Consider the following 20,326-nt stretch of genomic DNA (forward strand, 5'->3'; position numbering starts at 1 on the left):
TATATGCGCGATATCGTCCACCAAATAACTTGTACTAGGTCAAATTGTATGCATTTATGAACTCGTCCCGTGCTTCCTTTAGAATCGCAGTCCCACCCAATTGAAGTCCCCTTTTAAGCAAGCAAGTAGTTTCATCGATGATGGGGTGCTACCAAAATTAAAATGCAAAACTACATTAGTATATACATTTCCAAAAGACCAAAAGAAAAAGAAAAAACTAAAGTTCGAATATTAACTCACCAGATTATGATATGGACGACTCTGTAGGGAGAAGTGAATAGGAAGATCACGGTTAATGATTCGAATATGAGTTTGCTTTTCTTACCAATACATATACCTATTCTCATACTCCCATGGATAAGTAGCAGTAGGTCCTCAATTTTGGGGTTGTATCACGTGATTTTGCCATCTACCCCAGTAGGCATGCACAATACTATATTTCACGTCGTAGCCGCGTCCAGAAAGGGTTCTCGTCGAGGTCTTTGGTCTTGGGGGATCTGAGGGTACAAACTGAACATGTCCTAACTGACGCATAACCCTAGAAACATTGTAATGCTCCACAACATCAAGAAAACATATAAATCCCTCGAAAAAAGCTATTTCATCCACCGGGCGTGTGGCTCGGACATTATCATAGGGATACCATTTAACCTGTCAAATAGCATATGATTGAGGAAATCAATCATTAACCACGTACTCCAATAATCAATTAATAAATATAATTATTTACAAACCCAAATACTTACATCGGAATAAGTCTAATCATCAAGTATTGCTCGAGTATAGTTCAATGCTTCTGTTGTGTTAGCATAGCTCAACTGAGTGTTTATGAGTACGCGACATGTTCAAGTTATAATTCAAGTTTGGGAATGGCCTGAATCTCAGGAAGTACTCATAGATCCATGCCTAGATTAATATAGACACCCAGTTAACATTCTAATAGATAGATAAAATTAACATTGAAAAGAAAAACGAAAATACTCATACCTATAGGATAGTTAAATAACCTGAAACACCCTTCACCTTGGCACTTGTCGCAGTCCCAAGAGCCCTATACAAGTATGCCAGTAAGGCTGCACCCTACGCGTAGTCTCTGATCTCATTAAATTTCAAAAGCAGCCTCAGATAACAAACAGGAACTTCAGTTCCAGATGTGTCAGTGAAGGCAGTACATCCAAAGAAAAATAAGAGATAAGCTCTTACAGCAAACTACAACTCTTTATGGGTTGACACCTTCTTCACAACAACCCCATTTCCATTACATAAATCTTCATCCGTCGCCTTCCTAGCAAACTGCTTCAACAAGAAATCCATCCTAACTCTGGAAGTGAACTTATTGGCTTTCATCTCCGCATCTATCTTGTCAATGGGTATGCCAAGATCTTTGTGGAGGAGTTTCTTTGTCTATTCCAGATTCAAATCAGTGTCCCCAGTCACTGCTTTGCCTCTGATTGGAACTCCTAGGAGTTGGGAAACATCGTCCAATGTGATTGTTATTTCGACCCACGACATATGAAAGGTATTGGTCTCTGGATGTCACCTGTCTACAAACGCAGAGACCAACACAGGATCTTGATGCCTATATACACCGAATACTAGAGCACATAAGCCGGTCCTTTGAAGCTTCTCATGAAAATTTGAGCAGTCTGAACACTCTCTGACGATATCCCATTGTACTAACTTGGTTAGGTGCCCATTGCACTTCAACGCTCCTCGATCCGCCTAAAATAACCAAAACTCAGTATGTATGCACAAGGTTTCATAATAAAAAAACTTAAATACTAATAGATACTATATGATATTACCTGCCCCTCCCAAACATCGCGAGCCACGTGCACCGCATAGTCATACAAAAGATTTGACCCATAAGGGCCACCTCCATAATTTCTTCTCTGGAACTCCAAGTCATTCTTAGACTTTCTCACAATAGCCGGTGGAGGTACAGGGGCTACCTCGACATCGTCCTCCTCCTCCTCACCCTCCTCTTCTCCATCATCAACACCTTCTTCGTCATCTTCTTCACCATCATCATCATTATCATCAGCTACAACTACACTCTTCCCATGATCCATATTTACATCTTTTTCTTCTAAATCTACATTAAAATCACTATCCGTATCACTATTGCTTACATCACTTACAACATTTCCCTTTCTTCTATTTTTCTTTTCTAACTCTACACCACTTACAACTATATTGCTGGGATCATCCGCTTTTCGATCCCCTCTACGGACTGATGCCGAGGTGTTATTTCCCATTTCTCTCTTTTTCTTAGGCGCCTCACCGCGACCTTAACTACTACTCTCCCCACCTAACAACTTCTTAGCACCTGTGTAGAAAGTTTTTGCTACATTCTTTGTTCAAGGCATTGCTACAAAATAAATAGGAAAAAAAAAAACAAGTATTAGTACATATAATAAAAGTTGAATCAAAACTAAATGCTGCAATTCAAAATTCAAACTCAGCCCTTAAATGGAGGCATTATATATAACCTCAAAACAATGCTCTTTCACACATATTTCATTTGGCAGTAGCATACAACATATTTTTCTAGATTTATCTTATATCTCAATATATGAAGTTCACTTTCAATACTTAATTTTGGTACTTCAACGTAGCAAAACAGAGTTTCCTCATCAGTTCATCCTCAAATTTCAACTGACATCTCTCATCAGTGATCATGAAGAACACGGTAGTATTAGTATATATAACAAAAATTGAATCAAAACTAAATGAATATTAAAACATCTGCATTTTTGGATCATTTTTTAAAACAATCAAAACATATAATAAACTCGGAGACCTTAGAAAAAGCAACGACGTCCAACTATAAAGCTTTTGAGAAAAAAACTTATTACTAGATCGAAAAAAGTGCAGCAAAATTAAACTTAGTATAACGTCTCGAGAAAAACAACAACTCAACTTAGCTATCAAAATTAGTACAAAGGTCATTTCTTAACATACACATATATACCAAAATAAACCAACAATGCTGCACTATTCAAAATTCCCTTAAATGGAGGCATTACACATAATCTAGGACTTAATAATATACATAGATTGAATGACAAAAGAAGACTCATATTGTCAACCGAACTAGCTAGATAAGATAGAAGTAATGTTAACAGATATACAGTGTATCAAATCAAATGAATCACCATCAACAAATGTAGAAGAAAACTGAAAGTTAGAACATTCTATCAGTGTGCCCGAATGAACATAGAAGCAAATTAACCAACTAACTTAAACCAAAAGTGCGAACAAGGTTATTACTAAAAGATATATAAAAAGGAGCACAGGGTAATAAAAAGAACGAAAGGAGAACTGAAGGAGATTCTACTATTTGTGGGTTTTCAGAGTTTTCTCATATAATTGCTAATCATAATCACACACAATGCGATCGAAGCATTCAAAATCAAGTTACATTCAAAATCTGATTACAATTTAAAATCAATTACATTTAAGGTCTGTTTACATTCAAAATCTGATTAAATCAAGTTACATTCAAAATACAAAATACAAAGTGATCACAATATAACATAATCATTAGATGCTACTTCAATTACAATTTTCAAACAATAAATTACTAATACAATCAAACAACAAAACGAGATGCATTTGTTGAAAAAGAATTGAATAGTTGAGGAGAAGCTATTTACCTCTCAGTAGAAGATGAAAACGATTTTGCTACAATGATTTCTTAACAATGCCGGTTGCCCAAACTCAAATTAGATGAGACCAACAACAATGGTGGCGAACACTAATTTGATTCAAAACAATACTTTGGACCTTCAAAACAATAATTTCACACAATTTGGTGGAGTAGAGGAGATGGAGACGAAGGCTGGAATGTGTTAAACGTAAAGAATGAAGTTGGTGGAGTAGAGGAGACGGAGACGGAGACGAAGGATGTATTAAATGTAAAGAAGGTAACTAGTTATTTCCAGGTTTTTTTTTTATCGGGCTTTGGTGATGGAGGCTGCCCAACACTCTAGGTTGCGTCCAACACAATTACAAACCCCAAATTGGGCCGGGGTCTGCCCATCACAAAATGGGGTCCGTCAATAACACGACTCTTATTCTATTCATTCCAAATAATTGAAAGCCAGCCACCTAAGAAAATTCCATATGAGTTTGTAAAATTCATTTCATGAGTTGTATCGGCATCACTCTTAGCGAGTAATGATGTTCTAGTGTGGAACCATTTTTATATCCATTTAACTCAAAACTTTGAATTAAGTACAAGTAGCAAACAAGGATTTCCAAGAAGAAAGTTGTCTTGAGATAATTGTATCCGTACAAATTTGCAATATTTATCGATCACTAGAAAAGAAGATGATTAGCTTTCTCAATTTAAATTTGTAATCAAAGAAGATTTGAATCACATAAAGAATTTGAAATCTAAACGAGATTTAACAAATGGGATTAACAAATTGAAGATGAATCAACAGATCTAAGGTAATAATTTGATGAAAAAGTGATAGAACTAAACTAGAATAAAATGAACGAAAAACGACTAAAAAGGGTATCGAACTTTACAAGTTTTGACAATATGGGAACTAAACTTTTTTTTTTCGGTCAAATTGGGGACCAAACTTTTTAATTTTTGCAATGTGGGGACATGTATAACATGATATCTAAATTTCTCACACGATGTTTCACAATTCTAATTAAAATCTATGGTCATGAGGTTGTAGCATGGATATACTTTGATAAGAAAGTGTATAACAATGTATGCAACTTGTGAATTATGAAACACCGTGTGAGAAATTTAGACTACATGTGTAATTAGTCCCCACATTGCAAAAATGAAAAAGTTTGGTCCCCAATTTGACCGAAAAAAAAATTTAGTCCCCATATTGTTAAAACTTGTAAAGTTCGATACCTTTTTTAATCATTTTTCGTAAAATGAATGTTTACTAACCAAATTGAAAAAATCTTGAACAACTTTGACCTTCGTTTAAAGAGCTTTAATGACAGTTTAAGTTTAAGAAGTTGAAATGAAGTACGCGTCATCGGTCTACACCATAACGTGATTCAAAAAATCAGAACAAACATAAGAAATGAGTCAAATGAGAAAGTGAATTGTATACATCAGACTTCCCTTTCCAAATATTTATAGAAGTTCCACAGAAGTTTCCAGTGTTCTGACATATATAAAACAGAATCTCTAACCAACTCTAACCGAATCGATAATTACCCTGCTGTCACAACAACTTGAATAAATTATACAAGTAATATTCCTTCCATCCTTTGCTCGTTGAGTCTATTTTTACTACAATTTTGGTAACGCTAAGTTTGCTTTCAGCCCAATAGAGACATGACACGTGTCCATCCAGCAAAACAAAATATAGTTAGAAAATTGGTATTGTTCTGAATTATTTATATTCCTATTATGCCCTTACCTTCTACCTCAAGTCCTCAAACCCACCAGTTGAAATAAGAGAAAATAATTTTTCAATTGCTTTGCTGCATCTTTTGCATTAGAAGTTGCACTGCAAATGGCGACAAATTTTATCTCGAAGCACATACACTCTTATGATTTTGTGTAAAATAACTAAATTAAAAACATTTCAATTGACCCTTTTGTAGAAGTAATATCATCAGAGTCACCAAAATTTCACAATCAACTAAAATTTGCAACACATGATTTGTACAAAACTACTAAAATTGGAAAGAAGAATCAGAAAAACAATAGTCTGAAAAGACCGAAACATGATTTGTTGTTGGAGATTGTTGTCTTTGGTTTAAATTTTCTTTAAAAGAGTGATAATGAAGGGGAGAAGACTGTCTAGCTAGAAGAGAAGAAAACGTGGTGGTAAGCTTTTCTTTTGGTTTCTGTCACATGACAGGTTGATTAGATGAAATTGCTAGTGGGAGTTTTATAAAAGTTTTCCTAGTGTTTCATTTTGTACGGGACAGGGGAAGGAGAAGGAGAGGGCATAATAGGAAGAAAACAAACTCAGAACGGTTCCAATTTTTGATGTACTTTTTGTTTAGTTAGCTGGACACATATCATGCCTCCATTGGGCGGGAAGCAAACTAACCATTACCGAAATTGCAGCAAAAATGGACTCTTTGCTCCGGCTCGCTAGTCAAATAAAAAAGGACTTGTAGTCTACGAACTTTAAAGCTGAAAAATGAGCCAAGTATGTATATCATTATTAAAACATACTACCATAAATGGTAACGTTTTGATTCTGGCCATTTCTTAATTAACTCTTCACTCTTGGAAACTATATCTTAAGCTACTCATACCTGCTGACTTGTTCATGGTTCCATAGTACAAAATATCGTGATAAATATTGAGATTTCAGCAAAAGATACATAAATATTGTGATAAGTTTAGAGATATATACAACTACAAATATCGGTGATATTTCAACGATATTTATGATATTTTCAATATTTTAGGATATATTGCGATATTTGGAGATATTTGGCGATATTTTGTTTAGATGATAATTTTATTTAATATTTACCATTATATTTCAAATAAATATAAATGATATATCGTGATATATCAAGAAATATCCACAATATCCACGATATTTGTCGATAGTTTAGATATATCCACGATATTTGCATATCAAACAATGTAAAATATCTCTAAAGAGAAGGATATATCTATGATACATATCAAGAAATTGAGTATCGATAAATACCCATATCCTGATATTTTGTACTATGTATGGTTCTATACTAGAAATGCCCCTGCATTGAATGCACCCATGCTTCGACATGTCGTATGCTACACGTTTTATTGTTTAAGTGTGCCTTTGGCATGCCTCTACAGCCTACCTTTTAGAGAGATTTTGTTCGGAATATTTAAATAGAAATTGCTCTGCCTATAGCTAGGCACTCTAGATCTAGTCTTAGAGATTTACATCACTTAACTTTTAGGTGCAAGCTCGTGTTCTAGGTGAGTTCTATGACTTCTATCAATATTCAATATTCAGTAGTTTTCTTGAAAGACACAACACGTTACTGATATACGTATTGGTGTATCGGTACCATACGGAGACTAGCTAGATATATTGTGCCATTTCTCACAATATCAACAAATCTTGCTGTTTTTTGTGGCTTTTTATTCTTCGGTTTTACATATAAAACCACTAATCACAGGATTGCCAATTGCCAGCCATCCATTAATTAACCACATATAAATCTCCATAGGGAAGCTCTCATCATTAAAACTAAATAGATTCCCTTTTTACTGTTAAAATGTATATCTATATGTAATGAGGGAAATAAATCGATAACAAGAATAATTTGATTGAAATAATTAAATGTAAAAGTGTATGAATTTAAATACATGGAAATTTCATACACTATTAATTGAAATTTGAGTAACTCAAAAATCCTATGAGGACCTCTGCACTCCTTATTGATGAGATTTATCGAATTGAATGGATCAACTTAATTGTTTTTCATTCAACTGTAGAGGCCACGGAGCTCGATATGTGGGATTGGAACCAAGTCCATGATAGTATGACACTTGTACTCCGCATGAAATAGGTTCCTGCTTCAATGCATGATTCCATTAGTTATATCATCTTGAGTATAATAACAGCTTTGTTTGCTAAGTTATTCGTTAATGATGTCATATTGTCACTGTACTACTTGATAATGTGCGATCCTTCTGGACTCGCGCAGAAAATATTTTTACTGGTAATATGTAGTACTAAATTAATTTGGCTTTAAACTGATTTCATTTACCACAATGCCGCAATTAATCTGCTGTAAGCCTACCTACATGACAGAATTTAGACTTAATTAGGATGGACAATTTTCTTACATACTTCGTGGTGCCATTAGCTCTAGCTGGTCCGGCCATGAAGGAACATTAACGGAGAGATAAGCCTTATTAAATAAGACTCTTGAGTAGGCTCCTTTGGCTCTGCGCCTCTGCCAAGGTACTTAGGTACATATCCCACCTATTTTGTAAATTCTAGGAACACAAAGCATTGTCTTCTTCTGCAGTTTGACTGTTTTGAGCTGTGAATGATCTACCGATATCCACCTAATTATCAGAAACTATAAATATCTAGCTCACAATTTTGCATCGATTATCAATTTGGCCTAGTACGTGATTCCTCGGCCATTAAAAGCCTTAAAAGATTATAGAACTACTAGATAGAAAGTTTCATAAAATTAATTATTAGCATAGGACCCTACGAATGGAGCGTTTAAACAATACTAGATTAGACTTTTAATATTAGAGATTGATCTGCTGTTAATTTGCATTCTTATCAGAAAAATTAGTATACATGAGTTCTGTTAAATTTAATGTTATTGGTGATGTTAGGAGAGTTTTGACATTGATAGATGGAGAGATACCAAGAATAAGAACAATAGAGAAGAATAGAGATTGATTGATTGAGAGAGTTGAGTTAGAGATTGATTAGAGTTCAGAGTATTAAGTTCTCTACCCAAAGTTATATATTTATACTAAACTACCTTGGGAGTGAAGTAACTCAAAACATGAGAATAGAAACTACTTGGTATAGATGTCTACACTTATAGAAACGTGGGACTGTACATATAGGACATATTTTATAAATATATAACTCTGGGTAGAGAACTTAATACTCTGAACTCTAACCCTAATCAATCTCTAACTCAACTCTCTCAATCAATCAATCTCTATTCTTCTCCATTGTTCTTCTTCTTGGCATCTCTCCATCTATCAATGTCACAACTCTCCTAGTATCACTAATAACATTAAATTTAACATGGTATCAGAGCCAGGTTCAAATCAAAGTTCAGTGGTATGCTAGGAGAGGAATCTCTTAAAATCAATATCCAAAAAAAAAAATTAAAATCAAAATCAATTCTTTTTCAATTTTCAGTATTCAATTCAAGTCAAATTTCAATCTTTCTCATAAGAAGAAGTTCTTCTATCTCGATTCAAGTTTCATTCTTTCTCTAGATGGATTTACTATTCACCGACACTATTTACCATTACTATTCATTATTTATGTTCATCATTACTATTTGCCGACGCTATTCATCGTTACTATTCATTATTCTCCATGGTTCGAAGTCAGTATTCAAGGTTCCGCAATCTCTCTGTTAAGTATTGGTCAAGGCGCGCATCCGCTCAAAATTGCTTTCGTCAAGGGGTGCACACGCTCATAATTGTCTTCGTCAAGGCGCGCACAGGCTCAGGAATTACCTTCGTAGAGGCGCGCACACCCTCATCTCTATATCTCTATATCTCACAGTCACTGTCATTATTCTCCATAGGGGCACACGCGCTTAGGTTTGCCTTCGTCAAGGGGAGCACGCGCTCTAGTGTATATCGCGACGCATTATCTTTTCTCTGTTTTCAGTACTGTTTCAGATGTCTCCACCTTGGTATCTTGATTGGAGGCTTCTATTTAAGCTTGGTTTTCTTGACAACTTGCACGTTTCATAAAATTTCCCTTATAAGGGTTTTACTCCCTTTCATGTCATGGTTCTAAGTTCGATGGTGTTTCACCGACTTTATGTTTTAGTCTTCTTATTGAGGAGCTTATTATATGCTGTTGTCGTTGATGGTTCAACTTTTCAGGTTTTGATTCCTTTTATGCCGCAGTGGTGCCCGGAACTCAGGTGCTTCATTGACTCTTACTATCTCTTATTGAGCACTTTGCCTGAAAAGCACGAGCTTTCTATTCATCTCTCAGGTTGTAGTCATATCATCACTACACTATTCAAAATTCATTTCGATCTCAGGTTGCAGTCATGCCTAAACTACACTCATATTTTAGTTTGTGATTGTGGTACAACTTCAGTATTCAGGTTAGGCCATTGTTTACACCGACAATTTCACTTTCCAGAATGTCTCGCCTCAGCAGTTGTTTGGGTTCTTCAACTAAAGACAGTTCTATGCAAAAGGGGGAGTTGTATTCTTATATTTTCTTTCTACCATTCAAGCTGTAATTTGCATAGTTTGCAGCATTACAGCTTGAGGGGGAGTATTAGAATATGTCCTATACGTAAAGTCCCACGTTTCTATAAGTGTGGACATCTATATCTAGTAGTTTCTATTATCATGTTTTGGGTTACTTCACACCCAAGGTAGGTGATCAGTCCCTAAATGTGCATTATATTACCTTTACAATGCTTCAAATATGCCATTCTTATGATTAACGAACAAACAACTTATAGCTTTTGCTACCGTTTGCAAGATACATGCCATTTAGGATGTATATTCTTAATATGTGCATTTTAGCACAAAAAAGCTTGCTATTGATGCTGCTTGGGAAGATTCTAGATTAGGAGCAAAAGTGCCCAGAAATTCAAAATCAACTCTCAAAGACTCAAGGACTTAAAGCTAAAAGTTATAGACTCAAGGACTTAAAGCGAAAAGCTATGGACTCAGGGACTTAAAGCCAAAATCAAGAACTATATTAAATGGGCTTAGGTTAAAAGCCCACAAGGTTGCGTATAAAAGGAAGGGCAAAGATATATAAACCAAAGAGATGTAAAGAATTAGTTATCCAATGTTTTAGGGTCCAAACCATTTGGTTTGTTAGAAGTAGTGTAACCTAAATTTACATTAAAGTATTTTTATTTTATTTTATTTACTTTAATTGCATTTTCTATTATTGTTCTTCAAGTTCTTCAATCAATCCAAGTTTGATTTCATTGTTGTTATTTCAAGTTCAATTAAGTTTTATTCTCTACAAAGTATTCCATGTTTTAATCTTTGTTTTCATTTTCATGTTTTAAACCCCATCCCTTTACTAGTGTTTTCCACCATTAGAGAGTTTAGAGAGAGTCCTTTCAATTCATCCAGCCATTCCTCCCACTATAAGAGTTTAAGATGAACAACGAACCCAACTCCCACTTTCTCAAATTGTCAAATGGCGCCGTTGCCGGGAGTTGGGTTTGTTGTTCATCTTAAACTCTTATGGTGGGAGGAATGGTTGGATGGATTGAAAGAACTCTCTCTAAACTCTTCTAAACTTTCTAATGGTGGAAAACACTAGCTAATGGGATGGGGTTTAAAACATGAAAGTGAAAACAAGGATTAAAACATGGAACATAGATGGATTTGGTAAAGTAGACTAACTCACCAAATTACATTCAGGAAAGAGATTACCATAAGAACATGAGCAAAAACAGCAGGAACCTGTACTATGTTCTTCGTTATGAAAATACGCCACCCACCCCCAAATAAGTTTGGGGTGTGAGTTGTTTGATATAGAACAAGAAATACATGGTTTATCTTAATAGTAAGCTACATAATTATTCTACCATGATTTTTCTCTCTCTCAAAAGGTATCTCTAACCATATAGAGGGTTTTTACAAGAAGATAAAATCGTACGTTTATCCAGTATCATTTTGGTTACTCTGTGGCGGAAGATTTTAATTTTTATATCCTCAAGTTTTGAAAACTATGTAGAGATGTTATAAAGATAACTCGTATAAAAGCTGTGATTTCTAATACTAAGTTTGAAAACAAAACAAGTGATCTTAGGCAACTTTCGTGTTGGCTCTTTATTGAACCCAATCCAGTCAGACTGTGGCTTCAGTTATGTGTGTTATAGGATTTATTGCGTAGAACGTAGTGGGATGGTTTATCTGATTGGACATTAGTGGATGGTGAAACTAGGTCTCTTTGGTGGATTTTGTTAGTTTTGGTTAAAATGGGGTGGAACCAATGCTCTGTTCTGATTGCTGTAGATATTTTGTCCTTGTCTAAATGTAGTTGGTGGTTTGATGAAACCTGGAGGTGGTTAGGTTTGTGGCTTTAGCTGTTGCCTCCATGGTGCATTTGGTATATTGAACGCACAGACTTCTTGATGGCATGTTGGTGCATAAGGGATAATTGGTATCTATGTGGGTTAAGCTGAGACAGAAAGTGCATGGTGATATGGATAACCCTTAATAACACATAACTGATCCTCAAACCGCCCTTAGAAGAATGGAGATTGTGTACTTCAAAGGGTTGGTCTATCTGGAATCCATTGCCAGTTTTGTTTTTGGAAAATCACATAAGTACGTATTGTTGTAACGAGAAACTCTATTATAAGCACAGAAAAAACAAGAACTTTTATGAAAGGGTGAGAGAAGGGTTTTTCTTTTTGGCTTTTTGGGTTTTTATTCCTAAATTACTTAAAACAATAACAGAAAAAGAGAAAACTAATACTAAGAAAAATCACTATGAGGAGAGTGATCCTCCCAATAGAATGAAAAAATGTTTGAAATTATACAGAATGACACTTATACCACTGTTTTTAAGTGTGGTATAAATATATTTACCACTGTTATACAACCGTGACAATAGGTGGTGTGGTATATAATAATAGCAAAACTGTGGTATATATGTTTAACGGATACCACGGTTTTTCAAAGAATCGTGGTTTGTATGCCCATTATATACCACGGTTGTCAACAGAACCGTGGCATATAAGCTATTGAAACCGTGGTTTATATTGGTGTATGTGTTATAATACCGTGGTATATAGTTATACTAAACACTACGGTTTATGCCAAACTGTGGTATATATTTTAATAATAATGCTAGTAACAGTCTTCCACTTAAAAACCGAACCTACATAACAAAATTTACACAGCCTGCCTACATACAACATTTTCATCTTCCCAACAAATTCCAAAATGTACAATAAACTATCAAACATTGCAAAAAAAGTTAATAATAATAAAAAAAAACTTCCATTAATTTTTTGAGTGCACTAAGAAAACAAACTTCAAATTCCTTTTCATAAATTAAAAGGTAAGACTCATAAATTAAATTGGAGGGGTCCGAACATAGCTAAAACTCATCCTCATTAAACCCCTACTAAAACACCCCATTTTCCTGGATGAACTGAATAATATCGAGTCGAACACCGTCAAGTTCATCTTGCGTGTATGTCTCTTTCAGTTCTAAATTTGTTATCTGGATGAGTCAAAGCACAACATGTGGAGTTACTATATAAGAATAAGACGAAGTCGTTGAGCCAAATAAAGTGTTTGTCGAAACTTTCGAATACCTTATTTTCAAATGATCCAGTTGAACAAGCTTCTACTATTTCCCTCATAAACTTCATTGTATAATACCCACACTCTGTGCCACCTGGTTGATATGGGCCTTAACATATAGACTCACAACATATGTAAACATATACTTTTCAAAGAAAAAGACAATAATGTGTAGGATTTGTTTACCTTGATCTTGTCCCACTTCAGCGGAACTCATTTCCCATCAACCCTTTGCAATGTGAGGACCGCACTTCACAATAAGATAAATGCAAAACATTTAATTCACATATATGGTATCAATGTTGGCATGAGGATAAACTCCAAACCTACATGAAACAGTCACATGCTCCAAGGATGGTGCTTAGATGACATACAAAGAACCAAAACTTAGGTACATGCATAAACAAGCTAGGCCAACCCATCCACAAAAAATGCCATGTATGTTATAAAAAGTGCATTAAAGAGCCTCTCTACTGCCTCAAACAAATCTTTTGATGGATTGGAGCTATTTACATCACCTTGGGCAAGACGATGCCAAAATGCAAATTTCAAGAAATTAATCCTTTTTCCGAATCCTAGAGCGCACAATTCAAGTGTATATGAACATTTTCTTTCGCACCATCTACACGACAATATAGTCTTGAAAATACAATTTCCTCATAGCATAAATCAAATGGCCAATATTATCAGACACACCCATTTTCAAATATGTATGCTTTCGGTAGCCTACTAAAAATCACTACAATAGATGCAAATAAATAAAACCACGTAACATAATTTCACTCTGAATCATTAGTGGAAGTTTGAAACATATAAATCAGCAGACTTTACCTAAAATGGAAAAAGGATTAAAAAAATCACCCGGTAATTGTCCCATCAACATCGAAACAACTATCACGAAAGTGTCCCATTTCCATAAATAAATTCTAGCATCCACCTGAAAAAAGAAATAAATAAATAAACATAAACATATATTTTATTTTGAGTAATCATTAATAAGTCAAGTCTACAAAAGAACTGAAAAGTCCAAGCTAAGATCAAAGTAGAGACCATGATGATAATAAAACAATAACTACAAACCTCTTTGCCCCAACATAGCGGTTGAAAATGTGAAGGTTATAACATTCCGACCTTCCTTGATTCAAGGTTGCCGGTTGCTTTCGGATGTTGGAACAAGTGATTTCACCTTCTTTTTTTAGCACTTTCACTATCTGCACACTTTTATTGCACTGTAGCATCACTAGTTCTAACTGAAGCATTCATACAATCGAGTTAGTGGTGCCGTCCTCGAGGTGGTAGAATAGGACTCCGCAGATCTTGATCTTCCGAAAGTTGAAAGGCCGAGACTCCGGCTTCCACCAGATGGGACATTGGTTCTTGTTAGTTGCCCTTCAACAGTCTTCTCAATTTGGTCCACATCTATCATTCCTTCCGGTACAATGCTTTGGTCATGGCCTAGTGAGAGCATCTTTGATATAATAGATGCAGCGGCAGAAGATCCCATGGGAAATAAGCGCCCCAATTCTAACAATAATATCATTATTCTTCATGAGTTGGGGATCCGGAGAAGTAAAATTTTCCAAATCTACTTTCCCAAAGATCAAATACTTGAGAAGTCGCATCGCTCCCATACCTTCATAAAGCAAGCGTTTGCATAGAGATATCTCTCAACAAAAACGGACAAAATAAATAAGATTCCCATTCTTATCTTTTCAGTTCTTTTAGTGATTAAAGGAGTATAAAGAAGTCGCGAGAACCAAAGCCCTCTTACCAACTAAACCTGCTGTTTGACATGTTTTTATTTCCTCCCAAATCCGTGTGTCCTCGGCTCTGCGATGTTAAGCCTGCAAGCTTACACTTTCGTTGTCTAAATTAGATAATGAAGAGCACGAAACATCTTTCCTCGAAAACTCCCGCCTCAAACTTTCGAATGTAAATCTAGAGACTGGCTCGGTGGATGAATTACATCGACATCTCCAAATTGTCTATGTGAGACCGAAAATTGGGTAAAGATTCTATCATCCACTCAACCTCTTCTTACGCACATTTTCGATTTCTAGGGATTTTCATCGGGCTGGATTTCTTCATTAAGTCTTCAACTAGAGGTTCAATATCATCCGGGAACACTCCTCGATGAGCTTAATTGAAGACAATTGTGACCAGTGTTCCCTATTTGTTTTATCATTCCGGTCTTCAACGCCATTCCTCATCAAGGATTTTCATCTATTTCCTCGGAATCGGGAAAAACTGAATCCTTGCATTGAATCCCACTGGTTTCGATTATCGATGTCACCGAAAATAAATTGAGCTTCCCTAAATTCTCTAACAAGATTGCTCGAGTCGTTGCCCTTATATATTCAGTGTTTGATCCCCGAGGGGTCACCAACAAAGTCTAATGTGTCATATAAGCTACTCACCTCATCTTCTTCCCCAAATGTACCTCTTCTTTGACTAGACTAACCGAGTTGCTACCACAAGAAGAAACGCGACACCCCTTGTGACTCTGCTTCTACATCAAAATGAGCTACATTATTAGCACCCAATATTAGATCGAGGATCCGGATAACGTAGAAGGCTCTCCAAGGTCTGTATGTGGCTCACAATTAACACTCTTTACTAATTATCTTCAACACAATTAACACTCTTCACCAATTACCTTCAGCATCTGTCATAGGTGTTTTAGATTTGAGTGCTACTGAAAATTTATGTTCTCAGATAGAAATTAACTAAGTATACAAAAGATTGTAGAAATATAAAATGAAACAAACCTGATTGAGGATCCCTTGATTGGCCTTTTAACCTGAAACAAAAGAATATAACGAGAAACAACAAATAATAGATTCAATTTTAGCACTTTTTAATAAGCAACCGAAACTCTTGTTCCATCTCTCTATCACTTACAATCTCTATTGAACAATGCAATGCAATCAGATGAAGACATCTATACAACAACAATTCTCAGCAACAACACATTAATTCAGTTAAGCAAATTAGGGAGTCAGGAACAAGACACGCTACCTATAGAGAGTGCAATCCAAGTTTCAGACTAGAACAACTAGAAAATATTTTCCCAAACCAACAAGGAAGAAAAGAATGAGGGTCATTCAAAGTGTCTGACCCTCTCAAATTTAACACAAATAGTTTACAAGCATCAAACCCTTAGTATTTCAATACTCTTCCTTATGTGCCCTATAAAGGTTATAATGCCAACAAAGAGGAAACACAAAGAAAATGAAAATATATTGCATAATCAATGTGACATCTACGTGTACAACATAATTCACCATCAATTGAAGTAAAAAGATATTGAGTACAAAATTCAGTTTGAATAGCCCACTTTCTGTAGAGCATAACTCGTGACTCTGATATCCAAACGCAACAAAACAAGATTCATTAGAAAATAGACGTAGGGCACTGACTATTTTGTAAAGGTCATTGAAGCTAAATGTGACTCTAACCTTGTCAAAACACAGCTGGAAAGCAGTCCGTCTCCTTTTTTTCCCTAAAGCACCATCGCAGCCCCAATGTTCTCAAATTCTCACTAATAGAATTTATGAGGCTCTCTCCATGTGTTTAGCCTACTCAAGAATTGTGCTTGCATTGCTCACTCCCTTTTGCCTGGGTTCTATTACCCTAAAACAGAAAAAGTGCTAATTTCAATGCTTACAAAGGCAAACCATTAGCTAAAGGAAAACTAAAAGAAAGCGAAAAAAGAAAAGAAAAGAAAGACAACTTAAAATGCTACATCAAAGAGGGGACATAACAAAATGGATAAGAAAACCATTAGTTTGTTCCACATTAGTGTGAGTTGTTGTAAAACACTCTATCGATGTAAGCATTTTATAAATAAGTCTGAAACGAGTTGGCCTATTCTTTCCTAGCTGTTGAAAAACCCTTTATTATATTAAAGGGCTCATGATTAGCCCGGTGGTTTCAAGAAGAGCACCGATTAAAATGGGGGTAAAAAATGAACAAAATCCAAGATTTGATCGATGTCGGTTGAAGAATCTGTTGATCTACCGCATCGAAGGAGGAGGCTAAGTCGGGAACAGCGGGAGGTTTTTCACTTTTGGATGGACAGAAAGACGGGGAGCAAGAAATGCTATAACCAAGTCAGACTTTAACCGCAAATTGACCCTTTCTAAGAAGAAACCAAAACATTAGAAGAGCCCAGTCGTTCTAGCAGTGGCAAGAGATCAATAAAAACCACTGACAGGAATGACCCAGAGAAACAAGATTAGCTTCAGCCTGACTATTCAAGATTCAATTTACTTAGTGAGACAATTGAGGAGCTCAATGATATCTATTATCGACCGACTTTAGTTTCTTTCTTTTGGAGAGCTAATGCTTGAAAGGAGAGTTCATTCTATCACTCAAAAGTGAAAGACTGCTTTGAAATCACGCTAGTGGAATTTGAGAAAGGAAGGAAACTCGTACTTGTGGGGAGAAGGTCCTGCCGCCGGTGTCCCTCGTTTCATTTCATTTGAGGCACGTCTCCGGTTCGGCTTGACGGTTATCCTCCCAGGTCCCTATTTGTTCAGGGCGGGCAGCGTGAACTCCTCTCAGAAAGGGAGGGACAGAGGGACACCATGCAAGAGAGACAGAGGGCCTGGATCCATTCCAGCATAAGTGAAACCAATTCACACTGTCTCACTGCCACCACTTCTTCAGATGTAGTTCTTCTTGATACTTCCAAGAACGACGTAGAGATGTCTGTATCCAAGAACCTCCAAGTCCTGAACCTAGAGGGTGCTACTTGGTCATTGTTTCCTACTTCAAGACCACACCAGCCAACCCATACATTCATTCCATCGAAAGCATTAAGAGCAAGACAAGCGGCTATTTAGAGAATAACCAACCAACTACAGTGAATCATCACAAAGAAACAACACAGAGAGAACCTAAATTGCCAAATATCCAACCCTCTAAAAAAAAAACCCCTCTTGAATTTAATTCGTAAAAGTTTTTTAATGCCAAGTAAGACTACTAATTGTTAGTATCGTGCTCCAGCTACATGAAATTTACCACAAAAACTTAAAAAGAAAAGTTTGGCTTACCTCTTCCTTGAAAATGGTTAGTGGGTAATTAGGCGACATGGATATCTAGTCAGTCGGAATTACTGGCTGTGACAAACAGACCATTGATATCCACTGACCTCTGTTAAGTGAATCCCCCACAAACATCAGACTCTTGCCTCTCAATTTCTCCTAACATCTCAGTTGCATTCCACCTAAATGACACAAGAAATACTGAACTTCAATCTCATTTTATAGCACCTATTAGGTATCCAGGTAGGCAATATTACATGCGGCCAAAGAACACAAGCTAAAAGCGAGAAAGCAATTTTCTGGTATTTAGCATAAGACCGCTAAACAAATGTAACTAATACCTCTTGAGATTGTAGTCATGAGGTTCCCATCTCCAATTCCAGTACTCTAAATTTGTCCTCCCATGCTTCCAGCATGCTAACTGAACAAAAATATATGGGCAATCCGATTCATTGTAGAGTGGATATGAAGCATTGTCAAATATCCATTTCACACTTCTCTGAAATAAGAAAACCAAACTTCCCAAAATCAAATAAAACACCATTGTCAAATATCCATTACTGGAAAAGTTTGAAGAAACTGATTAAATTGACGACAAACAGAGCTTAAATACTGGAAATTTTAAAGTGGAAATTATAAATTCTAACTAATAGATTTTACATACGTAATTAAAAAGGAAACACACTTTCAATTTCGAAGTCTAATCGAGAAATTCTTACCAAATGAGAATGAAGAAATTTAAAAAAAAAAAAAAAAAAAAGCGGCACGATCTTGTGAAGTTCGGGTTTGAGAATTATGCCCTAGAGTTAACGAAAGCTACAGAAGTAAATCGCAGGAAGAGAATTGCAGCTTGAGCACCGACGGTTTAGAGCAAGTGGAACTTTTTTTTTTTTTTTTGGTTTGATATAACTTCTATCCCCACGTAATTATAATTTGCCGAAATATAAACCACTGTTCGCCAGAAAACAGTGGGATACTCCTTAACTGATTAGTGGAAAATGAATGTGCCGTGGTATAAACTATCAATATGCCACGATTTTTGTAAATTAGTGGTATAAACTAAGATCTCAAAAATCGGATCAATTTCTACCGTGGTATACAAATATTAACCACTGTTATTACAAAAACAGTGGTATATAAATTCATACATACCGTGGTATATGTGTCTTTCTGTAGTAGTGCATGATTCTAATTGAGAACCTGCATAGGGTTTGGCTTGCCCTAGATTGTCCACTTCCTTGTTTTGCAAGAAAGCGAATCTAGTGAAGAGGACTAGCTCTATTGCTAGATACTCTAGTCTCTCCTCTTCTAATCTCTAGTTAGCCCTATTTTGTAGCTATTCCAACCAGAGAGAAAGATGAAGCTCGGAATAATTAGAAATCACCCATATAAGGAAAAAGTTTTCGAAATTAAGGGCTCCAGCTGCCAACTATCCCACGATATGGCATGCCTATGGAAGACGAGACATGCTAAACAACCATGAGAGACAACCGTATGATACCTTCACCTAATCCCCATCGCCCTCTGCTTTGTTTCATCTCCCTTCTTTATAGAGGAAAGACTACTAAGCGTCAAAGGTGAGATTGAAAAAAAATGCTTATGTAAAAACATAAAACAGGGAAATGAAAATAAAGACAGGAATTGTAAATGACAGGAATAGAAAAGCTATTCTAAAAAGAGTGTAAAATAAAGAAAAGAAAAAGTGTATACTTGTTCCATAGGGGTACACTACTCAAACTACGAGTAAAAGTGCTAACAAGGAATATGCAAGTATATGTAGACTCAAGACTCCGGCACTTACAACCACACACTCCAAGTGGAGTGGTCCAGTTACCTTAATGATGCACTCCCATGGAATACATCGAGAAAGCATAACATGAATATTTTATAGTAAGATATTTAAGACTATATGTGAGGTCATTTTAAGTCAGATTCCCCAAGACTATGCATATGAGATGGATGATATGCTATTAACTATATAATAATAGTCTAAACATGTTGGGGATCTTTATAGAAAAACATATGAAAGCATTTACCCCCAAACAAAATGAAATGATGCATTTGGAATGTAAGATGTAGAATGATAAAAGAAAGCTTATGTAAACCATCATGGAACTTATGTAGTAACCCGTCATTGAATTGTCCAAGAGAGTCTGAGTGTGGTAGTAGTTGTTCTTTAGATGATGTGACATATGGCAAACTGGGTTTTTCAACCACTTAAATAAAGGGATCATCGTATGCCCTCAAGAACTCATATTCCACCTTAGATTCTATTTCCTTTTTTTCTGGCACTTCAATC

The 20,326-nt window shown here is 35.8% G+C and overlaps 1 long non-coding RNA gene across 1 annotated transcript; it reads right to left on the reverse strand.

The window, feature by feature from the left end:
• Positions 1 to 16,499: 16,499 nt before the first annotated feature.
• LOC147516925 (uncharacterized) lies at positions 16,500 to 18,463 on the reverse strand. The gene is made up of 3 exons (XR_015213766.1): positions 18,369 to 18,463; positions 18,037 to 18,209; positions 16,500 to 16,612 (listed from the first exon to the last, which is right to left on the reverse strand). It is a non-coding gene; the product is annotated as an uncharacterized LOC147516925 (long non-coding RNA).
• Positions 18,464 to 20,326: the final 1,863 nt, after the last annotated feature.

Source organism: Coptis chinensis, chromosome 2, assembly GCF_015680905.1.
Source record: "Coptis chinensis isolate HL-2020 chromosome 2, ASM1568090v1, whole genome shotgun sequence".
Classification (NCBI taxonomy): domain Eukaryota; kingdom Viridiplantae; phylum Streptophyta; class Magnoliopsida; order Ranunculales; family Ranunculaceae; genus Coptis; species Coptis chinensis.